The sequence below is a fragment of the Schistocerca serialis genome, chromosome 7 (genome assembly GCF_023864345.2).
Source record: "Schistocerca serialis cubense isolate TAMUIC-IGC-003099 chromosome 7, iqSchSeri2.2, whole genome shotgun sequence".
NCBI lineage: Eukaryota > Metazoa > Arthropoda > Insecta > Orthoptera > Acrididae > Schistocerca > Schistocerca serialis.
The window spans coordinates 121,145,050-121,161,039 of NC_064644.1; the positions used below are offsets into that span (position 1 = coordinate 121,145,050).

The window sequence follows — 15,990 nt, forward strand, 5'->3', positions numbered from 1 at the left end:
ACACTGGTCGCAGACATCTGAACACATTTGCACCATTCCATGGAATACACTAGACACAGACATTTGGGGTACACTAAATCCATCCTGGGGGGTACAGGCTGGCGGCAGGAAGGGCATCCGGCCACCCTTTAAAATAACCTTGCCAAATCCGACTAACCATGCCGACCCTGCGTCATTGCGGGAAAAAGGCACAAGCAAAAGAAAAATGGCCATGTCACCGGCCACAACTGTTCGTTATTGCTTTGAAGAACATTCTGGATACTTCGATAGAATGATTTGGCCACTCAGTTCGCCCGACATGAATACTATCGAATAATAATCGAGAAGTAAGGTCGTGCACAAAATAGTGCACCGGCAACACTTTTGTCATCTCAGTGTATAATTTCATTTCTAGTTAGTCGTGATGCAAGAGGAGTACGCAGATAAACATTTCTGTCAGTATCCTATCTAGCTTTTTACGTACATACGGACGCCAAAATGTTTAGGGTACTTCTCCAGGTAATTTGAAGCTTTAAAACTGTAAAACTTGCAGTTCACTCACCATATTCCCAGCATTGCTTTTACAGCCGGCTGCTCGTACTTTATTAGGTTTTCGGGAGCAAATGCTCCCATCAAATCAGCAATATAGCACTGACATTATTTTTGAGAGGTAACGAAATACGAGAGAGGATTAACTCGGTCACGGAATGAGTGCTTGTAAATTCCATATATGCAGCATTTTCACAGTTGCGCTGCCTACAGCGAGAGCGCGTGACCTGTTCCTGCCATCAGCTGAAGTCGCCGCTAGCAAAGTAATGACATTACAGATGCCTGTATAGCATTAAACACACGTTCGTCGCAACGCTGGTCGCTGCTGCCGAAATCAAAGCATCGCCGTGTGAAAGAGAGCAAAAGGCTACCCAAAAAGGGGGAAAGGGACGAAAACAGTGAAGGAATTACATTTAATCAGGACGTAAATTCAGCCTCTGCCGGGTTTTACGATATTTATTGTAATTTAATCTGGAGCTGTATACCTGTGTTGGCCGGCGGCATTAGCAATCAGGGCGGGTAGGTGGGCCCTCTCACGTGGCTGCCACGTGGATCCGACCGGACAAAAGGCTGCGACGCCCTCAGAGCGGCACGTAATCCGCCAGCCGATAATTTTGACTAACGGCGTGGCGCTGTGCAGCGCGCTACAATAATTTGGCGAAAGGGCTTTAATATGCGATCGCTTGGCTTTCGCGGGCAAGAGGCCTCGCCAGATTTACGTGCGATCTCTCTCTCTCTCTCTCTCTCTCTCTCTCTCTCTCTGTCCTGGCTGGACACAGTTTATAGGTAATGAAAGGCTTCGTTAAAGCCATATCGGAAAGGGGTGTGTCATCGAGCAATTTGTGTGTGTGTGTGTGTGTGTGTGTGTGTGTGTGTGTGTGTGTGTGTGTGTGTGGAGAGAGAGAGAGAGAAAGAGAGAGAGAGAGAGAGAGACAGACAGACACAGACAGAGACAGCGTTTTTCCTTTCCCAGAACCAATTGAGTTGCAGAGAAGTCATACACGGAAGCAAAAAATCACTCAACCCCACACACAATAAATATAACAAATGGTGTCTCAGAAAGATTCATCCTATTTCGCTAGAGTGTATCTTGTACATAAACGAAAGTAGAAATTTTAACTAGCTCATAGGACTACAGAGTTTTATTTTCAGAGGGACCAACCTATTTTACAAGCATAGTTATGATGTTTTAATTACCACTTCAACATAAGATTCGCTTACCTAATACATTCACAGTGTATGAATTAAATGGTATCTTGAGGGGGCTGGAGCAGATGTGGTGTAATCATGCTATCATATTCCAATTTGCTCCGATCCTCTAAGAGTCCTTCATGCCATCAGTAACATATAAAAAACGTAAACTCTCTCCACAAGCCCAGGCGACACTGTCGGTATCGACCGACCGCCTTGTCTTCCTCCGTCATTGGCGTCATGGAATGAGGTATAGAAAGCGTGGGGTCAGCACACGTCTCTCCTAGTCGTAGTCAATTTTAGCTACCTAGAACTGCTACTACTTGGTCAAGTAGCTCCTCAGCTGTCATCACGAGTTTAGGTGCACTCTGTTCCAGTACCGGGAATCGAACCCAGATCCTCAGAATGGCAGCCGCGATTACCATTCTCCTACAGAAGCAGATATCGATCACATATACCCAGCAGAAAAATATATTCTGATGTTCCACGTCACCCTGCTCCACCTACAGACGCATGACAGGGTGGTGCCGTTCCGCTTGCCATCAGGGCAGGTGGGAATTCAGGGGAACGAAACAGCTAAGGATGCCTGTTTGGGATGATACAATTTCCCGTTCTACCGCCCATGTACATACAGTTACCTCGCTGTTGAAGCGCATGACCACGTGTCTGTAGGGGTGTGAATCGTTGGGGTTGACGAATAAGAAGCTGCATTGGGTGAAACCTACTGCACGGTCGAGACGTTTCTCCATCCGGCCTCTGCGGAAGTACCCGCTAATCTGCATGCAGAATATTGAAGAAAAAAGACCATCATAATGTTTTGGTAACAGGGATCCGTGGTGTCCAGTGACTCATTATAGAATAATTGCATTTTGTTTGATTTCTTACTCCCATTCACCTTTGTATCTGCATTGCACTGAAAATACTTGCACAACAGTGCAAATGTCGACGGTATGCGCTGTGTGTCTTCTTTCGAAGTAAACATGTTCCATTCACTCACGGCACTCACTACCGACAATTGTAAAGCCCACTTTATACTTCCCCTCGCGCTTGCATTCATTACCGCTCGGTTCTGTCTCGGTTTTTTTTCGGCAGTATTAATTGTACGTTGACAGTGGTACACAGCAGTCTGGGTAGGTTTATTGATGAAGAGTTGGCCGATATGCAGATCGTGTGATGCGTTTACCGAGTGCATTGGACTAGAGGTACAATGACGTTGTGCTGAGGTGTTTCCGCAACAATGGCAACCACATACACTACTTTCATGGCTGGAAGTTATTTCATTACTCTGTATTTGTTTTAAACGTTTCAGTGATTCTATAATATAAGATTTTAAATGTGATGAATATATTTTCACAGATACAAAGATAATAGTGCTATAAAACCAAATAAATCATAAGTTGACACTTCCTGGCAGATTAAAACCGTGTACCAGACCGAGACTCGAACTCGGGACCTTTGCCATTCGCGGGCAAGTCTACCAACTGAACTACCCAAACACGACTCCCGCCCCGTCCTCACAGCTTTACTTCTGCCAGTACCTCTTCTCCTACCTTCCAAACTTTACAGAAGCTCTCCTGCGATCCTTGCAGAGCTAGCATTCCTACAAGAAAGGATACTGCGGAAACATGGCTTAAACATCCCCCAGGCTGTGGCTAAGCCATGTCTCCGCAATATCCTTTCTTTCAGGAGTGCTAGTTCCGCAAGGTTCGCAGGAGAGCTTCTGTAAAGTTTGGAAGGTAGGAGAAGAGGTACTGGCAGAAGTAAAGCTGTGAGGACGGGGCGGGCGTCGTGCTTGGGTAGCTCAGTTGGTAGAGCACTTGCCCGCAAAAGGCAAAGGTCCCGAATTCGAGTCTCGGTCCGGCACACAGTTTCAATCTGCAGGGAAGTTTCATATCAGCGCACATTCCGTTGCAGAGTGAAAATCTCATTCTGAAATCATAAGTTTGTTATTCACTGCTAATGAAACACGGGTCCCTCATCCGAAAATACTCAGAAAATATTCCTCAACAACCTTCAATATTTTATCATAGCTCTAGGAAATGCAAAATGACATACACAATATCACCATTTGCTGCACTGAGCAACAGCTCTCTCCAACGTTTTCGCTGTCACTTTTTTTTCGGAGCCAAACACATTAACGTATGGTTGTTTTAATTTGTATCGTATTCAGAAGTAACAATAAGAAAAAAATACTTCCCGTCGTTTCGGTTTTGCAATGTAGGGAAGCGTTGGACGTACAAGGTTATTCATGACTACCTCTGGGGTTTTAGTAGACGACTGTGTAAAAACTGCAAGGCATACAGAAAACAGGCACACAACGATGGATAGAGCAGCTCACCAAGTTTCAACACTCATTACAGGTGCTCAATATGTGCGCCGTTTGTGACGCTGCAGCGTTTATTGGTGCACGCAATTCATTGACAGGAATTGTCCTGAAAGGCGTCACAGCAGCCCGCTTTGCGCATCTATTCATTGGGTTGCCTATACGTGCAGGCGCGAAGTACATCCAAGCGACAATACGGAGCAGTGCGAAGCAGAGAGTTGGGATTGAAACTCGAAGACAGCATAACTCACAGCCGCAAACTGTAACTGTACGAATTCTGCAAGCCATTAGCGTGCCTCCTGCTACCAGCACGACACTGATGCATTGCAATAACGTGCAGCAAATTCCCACTGGTCTTCTGATAACCTAGCGTGGTACACATACGACCAATGATACTGAAAGGGTTAAGTGCGGGACAGTGCATACGTAACAACAAAAAACAAGAAGTTCAAAGCTTCGTTGTTCAAGAGGCACATAGAAAGTGCAAATTTCGTCGGAGACAAATGCAGTTTATTAGCCACGGAAGAACAGTTTCTTCCATCAGTACTTTCTCCAGCTAACTAATACCTCCACAAGCCGGCCGTCGTGGCCCAGCGGTTTTAGGCGCTTGAGTCCGGAACCGCGAAAACTGCTACGGTCGCAGGTTCGAATCTTGCCCGGGCATCGATGTGTGTGATGTCCTCAGGTTAGTTAGGTTTAAGTAGTTCTACGTTCTAGGGGACTAATGACCTCAGATGTTAAGTCCCAGAGTGCTCAGAGCCATTTGAACCATTTGAACTCCAACAGGGCTTCTGTCGAACAACCATCGCGAACGTACTACATCACAACGCTCGACTTAAAATCTATGGGACACCCAGCTTTACTGGTGCACACATGTGAATTATTTTATCTTCTTCGTACTGGAGCAACTGACTATTTACTACAGAAATATGTAACGCATTTGCAACTGGGCTATTACACGTCAACGTCTTGCAGTAATCCATTGTACATATATCACAAACGATTTTGTATTGGTTTTCAACGCAACAAACGTAAACACAGAAACAAAAGCAGCTCAAAAAATAGGCTCAGCAGAGAAAATATTAGTCACGCCACTCTGGTCGTTTTGCAGCGATGTAGATGATGTACGACGGTTATTCGGAAAGTAAGGAATGATCCGTCGCGAAATGGAAAATACAGTGAAAATCTGATAAAGTTTTGCACAGATGCGTTGGGCACTGTGTCAGGCTATGTAATCCACATAACACTACTGTCATGCGGTTCGTTCTACACGACAATTCTCGGCCACACTCTTCAGGGGCAATGAAGATGGGAAGTGTTTGATCACCCACAATACAGCCCGTAATTGGCTACCCCTGAGGTTCATCTCTGCTCAGACGAACCGCTGGCTATGAAGACAATATTTTGACACAGACAACGGATACAAGTCCAGAGTAGAAAATTGTCGAAAAGCATTGGCGGCTGTCTTCTATAACGAGGGAATTGAAAAGTTGGTACAACGCTACGACAGATGTCTAAGTCTGAGCGGCGACTGCGTAGAGAAGTAGCTGGCAGGTGTAGCTAACCGTTGCATATAAAACAGTTTTGATTTTCACTGTGGTTTCCATTTCGCGACCTATCATTCCTTACTTCCCGAATAGCCCTCGTATAACTGGATCCAGACGATCGTGTGAGCCTACGACGCTGACGTACTCCATGGCAGTGAAGTGGTAGTCACGTGTCAATCGATTGTTCAATTGGTTGACCTGGAGAAGTGACTAAATGGCAGAGGGGAACTATCGTGTTTGGATGTGTCCTTGGCCACACAGTAAATTACGTTGCATCCATGGCCACATAGTGAATTAAGTTGCTCGATTTGTTAATGTATCAAGGCGACCTGTCCAACATGTTTATAAGGACTGGCGTTCCACTTGCTGCTGTGTAACACGGCCTGGTCTTGAAGAGAGTTACAAAAACGAGTGTTTTTCCGTGTCAATGATAATCGGTCTCAAACATGACGGAACTGCTATTGTTAGTGGATACGGTTCCATCTCAAATTTCACTGCGAAGGGAACTGCACGCATTGGACAGCTGAAACCGAGTACCATGGAAAAGGCCGTTGTTCACAGCGGTGCATAAAGCTACATGTCTTCAGTAAGCCAAACAAGACGTCTGGCTGACAGCAGCTGACTGGAGCCCTGTAGTGTGGTCAGTCTAGTCACGCTTTTGCCTCTTTTTTCAGATCATGAAAGGTCTCGAGTGCCCCAACGACCCAATGAGACTTTTAACCTATAGTATTTGGAGCGTATAGTTCAGACCAGAGGTGGTTCTGTGATGTTTTAGGGGTATTTTCGTACCATGACTTGTGCGTTCTCATTCAAGTTACCGTGAACATGAACCAGGACGTTTATCTGAACATTCTAGGTGTCCAAGTGATTCCGTTTCTTTTACATCTTCGTGACGAGTTTTCTGCAGATACTGAAGTCTCCCAAGATGACTACAGCCTTGTTCACAGGACTTCACACATGCATTCCCGTTTTGACGAATACTTAGTTATCCTTCACTGGCGCACTACGTATTTCGACGTAAATCTCATAGAAAATGCTTGGGACTGCTTGGAACAGCACGTGAAATGTAGCAGTCAACAACCTGAAATTAGTGGCCTCGCCTGAATATGCATTATTAAGGCTAGCCTTAACTCATGATGTGACTTACCAGTAACGTACACTACGAGGTGAGGTCTCTGGGGTCCCTGCGTTTATATCGAGATTTAAGGGTCAAATTATTTGAAATGTTTAATTTTTACAATTATTTAAGTATTGTGTGAATACTTCTTGTTGGCTTTATTGTGCTACATAAAGCAAGCGGTATTTTACTTTTCATCACATGAAATCATGTACTTCTGTGAAGTCTTTTAAGTATCACACGTAAACGAACTGTTAGAGTGTTGAATTTCACATTCTGAAAAATTTTAATATCTCTGTAGGAAGCAAATTTTCACATTAAACTGAATTCCATGACTTAAACATGCACATAAATATTTGCACAATTTACGTACAAAAAAGCCTGTAAAATCGACATTGAGTGCTGGTATCTACATTGTCCTTTATTATCACTCAGAATACATTTGATTTTAACGAACATTTTAAGTATTTTCTTAGAGAAACGGAAAGGTCTTCATCACCAGCCTCCTGAAGTTCCTCCTCTGAATGATTCCCCGTTAACAGAAATTCGATCACTGGCTACTGTAAAATCGTCGTCGTTTTCGTCTGTTTCTTCATCTGTATCACTGACGTTTTCCTCCAACCCCCAACTAATAATTTCATCAGTCTTACGATCCTTAAAACTAAAACGTCCCTGCAAACACTTTTTGTACTGTAACGAAGAAAACAGGTACGATCTAGAACTCAGCAAGTGTCAACAACAGATAAACCACAACAGACAAAGAAGGCAGTAATATCACCGACAGCAAAACGTTGTAGGGTTGCCGATTTAAGGAAAGGAAAGGGGGAAGGGGGTATAGAATCATTCCGCCGCAACTGACCCTAGAGAGCGAGTTCAAAAAATTCTGCGCTATCTGAGAGACCACCACTAGTGGTTTAAGGACCAAGGTTGCGCTACACAGTATTACATTTACAAATATAAAGCGTATTTCATCGTCTTTGCACCAAAAGTCTAGCGGTGATAGATAATGCCATAGGGAACGACTTTTGTTAGAGATAAAATGTTGGCGGACGCTTCCCTTGCGGCGCTAGGCGTCTGTTTATTATTGGTTATGCCCCTAGAGTGCAGCATGGTGTAGGCACTCTCCGGCGTGCGTGTGAAATATGTGTTGCCTACAACTGATTCATCGGCTTCACATAAAAAGGGCAGACTGAGTTTCTAAAATGGCTTTCTCTGGTTATAGGCACTGATTCTTAGGGTTTTGTTTTTGAAATGCACTGGGGTAGATGATATGCAGATGCAGCATACCTAGTTATTGTATCCTGAGAGCTGGGTGAAACCTCATCGTCCCAAGACCGGCGAATTCAATAAAAAGACGCCTAGCACCGCGGGGAAGCCTAGCGAACATTTTGCTTTCAGCAGAGTTCTTCACGACGTTATCTATCACCATTAGACGTTTGATGCAAAGACTTTGAATCCTTACACTTTTGTTTTTTACCATCATCTAGTCATTATTATTATTATTATTATTATTGTTATTGTTGTTGTTGTTGTTGTTGTTGTTGAACTGAGATACAACTTTCTAATGAGTCAAAATAAGTAAAAACTTCCAAAAGATGTTAAAAAAGTTGTATATCATATGAATAGCTAGATTAGATCTAAAGGAAGCAACAGAACAAATACATAAATTCGCAACATTTATATAATATTCGCTTAGGATGACTAGTTCTTTTTCCAACAGACCTACATTTACCCCTCAATAAAAATTAAAGGATTAATAAACATTCAATGAAAAATCTAAATGCTAGTAAACATTCGGTGTAAGGAAACATTCCATTTATGGGGAACATATTACGTCGAAAATTACTCTACTCGGCGGCAGCAGATGTGTTGTCACACCTTCCACGCACGCTCCTAAGTTTCACTGCAGCGGCAACACTCGGTACTCTCCGCCCGACCCAGAAGGCCTTAATCTCAGATTCTGGAGCTGCGTGTGGTCTTACGAAATGACGCGGCTTCTTTCACCACTGTCGCGCCTCACGCTATCCCCATCTGTGCGCGCTTCGTTTCCATCTTGAGCAAACATCTTCAGCAGTCCGTCACGGTTCATTGCGCCGCGTCTCCGCCGCACCCCCCCCCCCCCTCCCCACCCAGCAAGGCCCCCATTGAGGTGTGCGCCCACGAAGGGCCCGCCATCTGGTAACCAGATGAGCAAACTGTTTGCCCAGCGCGGCTTGCCCCGCCTGAATATCCATGAGGCGACGGGGGATTGATGGTGTGCAGTGGCTTACGTTGGCGCCAGTTGAGCTGGCTCATCCTTGCCTCGCCACCTGATGTTAATATGGAACCTGAGGAACAATGGCGCCCATTACTATTAGAAGGACGAATCCTAAATGCAATGGAGAGCAAAATACGAGGGGCGTTCAGAAAGTAATGAAACATTTTTTTCTGAAAGCAGGATTCTACTACAACATATTATTCGGCACTCTTTTGGCTACAGAACTCATTTTTAATCATAATCTCTGTTCAATGCGACGATCTTAAGCCACATTATTGGAGGGGGGGGGGGGGCACGGTACCACTCTACCGGTCGACTTCGGAGCCAACGTCCTGCTGTATCAGTAACCTCCCCATCGTCCTCGTACTGTTTCCCTCGGAGTGCATCCTTCACAGGGCCACACAGATGGAAATTGGAAGGTGCGAGATCCGGGCTGTGAAGTGGACGAGGAAGAGCAGTCCCATGAAGTTTTCTGATCTCCTCTCAGGTGCGCAGACTTTTGTGAGGCCTTGAGTTGTCATGGAAAGGAGAAGTTCATTTCCGTTTTTGTGGCGACGAACCCGTTGAAGTCGTTTCTTCAGTTTCCTGAGGATATCACAATACACTTCAGAGTTGAATGAGATTTTCACTCTGCAGCGGAGTGTGCGCTGATATGAAACTTCCTGGCAGATTAATACTGTGTGCCGAACCGAGACTCGAACTCATGACCTTTGCAGAAGTGAAGGGGACGGGGCGTGAGTCGTGCTTGGGTAGCTCAGATGGTAGAGCACTTCCCGCGAAAGGCAAAGGTCCCGAGTTCGAGTCACGGTCCGGCACACCGTTTTAATCTGCCAGGAAGTTTCACACTTCAGAGTTGATGACCATCAGGAGTCAGGGAGGGAACCAACAGAATAACCTCTCCAGAGTTACAGAAGACCGTGGTCATGATTTTATCGGTCGAGGGTGCGGCTTTGTACTTTTTCTTCGGAGAATAAGTGGCGTGGCGCCACTCCATGAACTGCCATTTTGTTTCCGATTCGATTAGTTTCAGAGAGAGCAAAAGTCTGTAGAACAGAACGCATATTGAGCTTCAGTGTGGTAGATCAAATTTCGTTGCCTTCCAGTCAATAAACAATCTCAATGTCAGGTGAGCCAAATTTGTTCTCAGAAGATAATGAGGCATTCGGCACGAAAAATTTTCCATTATAGCACTGAGTAGTTGGTTTTCGATCTCTCTCTTTTTACCCGTAGAATACCTCAGCCTTTTGGATCACTTGGCACTTGTGCTAACGGACGAAGTACTGTGAGTTGCTTCCACTTAGGTCAGGACGGGAAGAGCACAGCGAAAATTGCCCGGCTGCAGTCGGCAGAGTTTGTGGAAGGGGCCCGAAACTTCATCCCAGGCTGTGCAACCCATTTCCGGAAACGAAATCGCCGAAACTTCATAACCAGCGGCCGAGGTTCCTGGTATTCCTGACACTGTTCTCCCTGCGAATCTTCAACTTCCTGCTTAACAGTCCACCTATCTTTAAATATGTCGCTTTGCTGACCAGTATTCAACACACACTTAGTATTAAGTTCATTCTCTCGTGTATTGCTGTTGTCAGGGGCGTATCCGTTTTACATCACACACACACACACACACACACACACACACACACACAGTATATATATATATATATATATATATATATATATATATATATATATATATATGTGTGTGTGATCAAAAGTATCCGGACACCTGGCTGTTTGTGGCGCCCTCTATCAGTAATGTTGGCCCACCCTTAGCCTTGCGGACAGTTTCCACTCTAGCAGAGATGGCCCTGCGGTAGAATTCGTCCGGCTGACTATGGAACCATGGATCCATGTCTTGGCTTCATCTTTACTTGGGAAATGCTGTCCTGCCAGGAACTTCTTCAGCGGTCCGAAAGCGTAGAAATCACACGCCAATATGCTTCCACCATTGCATTCAGGCGGGACATGACATCGTCAGTCAGCGACGAACTCAGCCTCCCCGTCTGCCCATTATCATGCAAGACTTCACGATCCTGGTCGAACTCACAACACCACCACCCCACAATTCTCAAAGCGAGAGAGTTTTCCCCATACGTGAGCTTCATTTCCCTGTAGATCTCGATGAGCATTCGTTGCTTGCCCCACAGAAAACGAATCACACTTCGTTTGCTTGCTTAACGTAAGATTTTTAGTTTCACAGTTGAACTCCATATTTTCCATAGCCAGATGGCAAAGTGCCATGCGTAGTAACTTTATAATTCGTGTATCAGATGGTACGTAAAACTGAATTTCTTTCTCTCGAAATTGTTGTTGTTGTTGTTGTGGTCTTCAGTTCTGAGACTGGTTTGATGCAGCTCTCCATGCTACTCTATCCTGTGCAAGCTTCTTCATCTACCAGTACCTACTGCAGCCTACATCCTTCTGAATCTGCTTAGTGTATTCATCTCTTGGTCTCCCTCTACGATTTTTACCCTCCACGCTGCCCTCCAGTACTAAATTGGTGATCCCTTGATGCCTCAGAACATATCCTACCAACCGATCCCTTCTTCTGGTCAAGTTGTGCCACAAAATCCTCTTCTCCTCAATTCTATTCAATACCTCCTCATTAGTTATATGATCTACCCAGCTAATCTTCAGCATTCTTCTGTAGCACCACATTTCGAAAGCTTCTATTCTCTTCTTGTCTAAATCATCTATCCTCCATGTTTCACTTCCATACATGGCTACACTCCATACAAATACTTTCAGAAACGACTTCCTGATACTTAAATCTATACTCGATGTTAACAAATTTCTCTTCTTTAGAAACGCTTTCCTTGCCATTGCCAGTCTACATTTTATATCCTCTCTACTTCGACCATCATCAGTTATTTTGCTCCCGAATTAGCAAAACTCCTTTACTACTTTAAGTGACCCATTTCCTAATCTAATTCCCTCAGCATCACCCGACTTAATTCGACTACATTCCATTATCCTTGTTTTGCTTTTGTTGATGTTCATCTTATACCCTCCTTTCAAGACACTGTCCATTCCGTTCAACTGCTCTTCCATGTCCTTTGCTGTCTCTGTCAGAATTACAATGTCATCGGCGAACCTCAAAGTTTTTATTTCTTCTCCATGGATTTTAATACCTACTCCGAACTTTTCTTTTGTTTCCTTTACTGCTTGCTCAACATAAAGATTGAATAGCATCGGGGAGAGGCTTAAACCCTGTCTCGCTCCCTTCCCAACCACTGCTTCCCTTTCATGTCCCTCGACTCTTATAACTGCCACCTGCTTTCTGTATAAACTGTAAATAGCCTTTCGCTCCCTTTTTTTACTCCTGCCACCTTCAGAATTTGAAAGAGAGTATTCCAGTCAACATTGTCAAAAGCTTTCTCTAAGTCTACAAATGCTAGAAACGTAGGTTTGCCTTTCCTTAATCTTTCTTCTAAGATAAGTCGTAGGGTCAGTATTGCCTCACGTGTTCCAACATTTCTACGGAATCCAAACTGATCTTCCCCGAGGTCGGCTTCTACCAGTTTTTCCATTCGTCTGTAAAGAATTCGCGTTAGTATTTTGCAGCTGTGGCTTATTACGTGTGATAATTATAAACTGTGTAATATGTTTGTAACACTTAAAGATCTGAAGATGGTAATGCAACTTTGCTGAAACTAGTAACCAGGATTTGTATCACACTCTTGAGCGTTACTAATCAGTCTGAAGCCGTTACAAGGTTGGATTAATAGAAGATACAGAGAATATTCAACGAGAAACGGCACGATTTTAGTGAAATGTTGCTTGGGTAAGGGGGACGTGGGAGGTCAGATCCATGATTCCTCTCCCTCTCTGCGATTAGCGCCTGACTTTAACTGCTACGTTGCAAAATCGTGACCGAGAGCCACTGGCAGTGGAGCTCGCTAATGCGACCACACGCATTGGCAGCGTCAGCGTATTGTTTCGCGGCCCTGCAGAAGCGCCGTCCGCCACCCACCAGCTGCGGCGCCTGCTGGCAGGAAGTGCGCGGCGCTAGGCAGAGCTGACGTCACGCTGATTGGCGCTTGTTGCGGGCTTCATGAATTTCAGGCTCGCCCCCCGCCGCCTACCCTCTGCCGTCCCGCGTTATCCGCCAGAGTGAATTTCTATGGCCGACCAGAATTAAACGTCCCCTTTAGGCCCTGAAACTGCACTTGTTAGTCCGCCCTGCTGAATCGCTGGCAAAACGAACACAGGCTTCGCTTTAGCTGCGTAAACGCCAGTTAAGGAGGGCTTTTGAGCCTTTCCATCACAGCGAAAAGCTATTCACCCACGTAAACATTTGCTCTTGCATGTTTTCGTGCTTTCACTTTATTGATCACGCACGTGATTTCGGTTCTCTGTTTCAGAGCTATTCATTTTTAGATGGTTTTCGGAGTCAGCAAGAGATACTCTCGTGAATTATTCTCCGGGAATACTCATTGCTTAGGAAGGAAGTACTGACTGCACAGAAGTGACCAGTGAGAATAATATGTGGTTTTCACCACTGTCGTCATCTATGAGTCCTTTGAAAGGGCTGCTGGTGAGTCTTTCTGTTTGGAATGGCTGTGGTCCATGAAACTTTTACGTTCCTCACGTTTCATCCAGAGCTGTGCTGGACGTCTTCAGAGGTGCTCATGGTTCCTCGAAGTCTTGCCAACTGACAGGTCGGACGTTGAAAAGCGGATAAGCACTGTTAAAAAAAGGCCGAGTAGAGGTTTATACATGATCGCCAGAGAGAATCTTTGCCAGAGAGAATCTTTGCCAGAGAGAATCTTTGCCAGAGAGAATCTTTGCCAGAGAGAATCTTTGCCAGAGAGAATCTTTGCCAGAGAGAATCTTTGCCAGAGAGAATCTTTGCCAGAGAGAATCTTTGCCAGAGAGAATCTTTCTACATCTACATCTACATTGATACTCCGCAAGCCACCCAACGGTGTGTGGCGGAGGCCGAGTAGAGGTTTATACATGATCGCCAGAGAGAATCTTTGCCAGAGAGAGAATCTTCGTCAGAGAGAGAATCTTCGTCAGAGAGAGAATCTTCGTCAGAGAGAGAATCTTCGTCAGAGAGAGAATCTTCGTCAGAGAGAGAATCTTCGTCAGAGAGAGAATCTTCGTCAGAGAGAGAATCTTTGTCAGAGAGAGAATCTTTGTCAGAGAGAGAATCTTTGTCAGAGAGAGAATCTTTGTCAGAGAGAGAATCTTTGTCAGAGAGAGAATCTTTGTCAGAGAGAAACTTTGTGGGAGAAAAACTTTGTCGGAGGTAATCTTTGTCGGAGGTAAAACCCTGGAGGTATAACAAGGGGATTTAACATTATGTTACAAATTTGAATCCAACGTGCACCATGTTAGTTGCCCCAAACATTAGCTTCTGGTGCAGGTATTTTGATTAAAAAAATTCCAGCTTGCATGTATGAATCATTCTGATTAAAAGGCTAAAGTGTAAAGGAATCACATTTCATTCGTAAGTGGACTAGTTCAAGCAATATTTTTTTTTATATACATAAATTTTGGTAGCGCTGTTTACTTCTACTGTAGGGCTTTTATTTGTCATTTGGCAGATTTCCTATCAGTCCACTTTGGAAAGCTCTGTGGGTAAACTTTATGAGAGGGAAAGATTGGATACCAACCAAACATGTCAAAATATGTTCTCAGCATGTTCAGGAAGACGACATAGACTGAACATTAGTTTCATCAGTCGGTATTAAGGAAAATGCTCGGCCGGCCAAAGTGGCCGTGCGGTTAAAGGCGCTGCAGTCTGGAACCGCAAGACCGCTACGGTCGCAGGTTCGAATCCTGCCTCGGGCATGGATGTTTGTGATGTTCTTAGGTTAGTTAGGTTTAACTAGTTCTAAGTTCTAGGGGACTAATGACCTCAGCAGTTGAGTCCCATAGTGCTCAGAGCCATTTGAAAATGCTCGATTACGAAAGCAGCCTTAATATATCTCATATTTCTCTTCTCGGCTATTCGAAATGTATAACGAAAAGAAGGCTACATTAACGAGGCGCAGTGCTTCGTATTAGTGGATCAAACATGCATTTAAGACCAGAAAAAGTCTGGAGATGTCTACCTGACGCCATCGTATTCACAAAAGCACTATAATTCAAGATAACTGTTGCGTGCACACAACAGAAATTAAAAATAAGAAGCAATCTTAAAAAGAGGTCTGCTAATGTTTAGGAGCATCAAACATGGTAACACCGGCTTTCAAGTAACGTTCACGCAATTCAGTAGCGCCATCACCCCTTATTACACCTCCATGGATAAACTTAACTGTCGATTCTCGTCTGTCAAGGATAAAACTTATCTATCGATACTGTAGAATAATATTCTTGAAAAATCGATCATTACATCCCACCTTAAATACATAGAAGGTGTAACAAAATTTAGCGTCATACTAGCGACGGACAAGGTGACGGAAAGGTAAAGCGAATTAGAGTAAGCCAGTGGAGAGACACTATTTTGATAGGAGTGGGATGCAAATACACAGAATTAGAAATTGTTAACTAGATATGACAGTAAAACTTTTACGTAGGATGTTTTATTATGTGACGTGGCCTTTTATGCTCAACTGCTAACGTAAGTAATATAAATTTTGATGAAGACTCCCTTAGTTTACGAGTCGTAACCATGGTCAACTGGTGGGCTGTCTTTACTATATAAAAAAAGACCAACATTATTTCAAAAACATTAATGTATGGTTATTTTAATTAATGTCTCAGTCATAATTCACAAAATAAAAAGAATGCTTCCCACAGTTTTGTTTTCGAAGGGGGTTAGGGAGGTGGGGGGATTACGAAATACACGATCATTCATAAGTACATCTAGGTTTTCAGACGACGACTGCGAAAAACCTACAAAACACACTGAAAATAGACACACACCAGGCAGGGCATCTCTCCAAGTTTGCATCTCACACTGTAGGTGCTGAATATGGGCTTCGTGTGTGCGTGCCAAGCATCAATTCGTAGGTGCAAGTCATTGACACGATGTGTCCGGGAAGGCGCGAATGCAGCTCCTTTTGCCAATCTGATCATC

The 15,990-nt window shown here is 44.2% G+C and overlaps 1 protein-coding gene across 1 annotated transcript in view; it reads left to right on the plus strand.

The window, feature by feature from the left end:
- Positions 1-15,990, plus strand: part of LOC126412919 (uncharacterized) — a 342,642-nt gene that overhangs the window by 266,425 nt on the left and 60,227 nt on the right. The gene's annotated exons all lie outside the window — the stretch shown is intronic.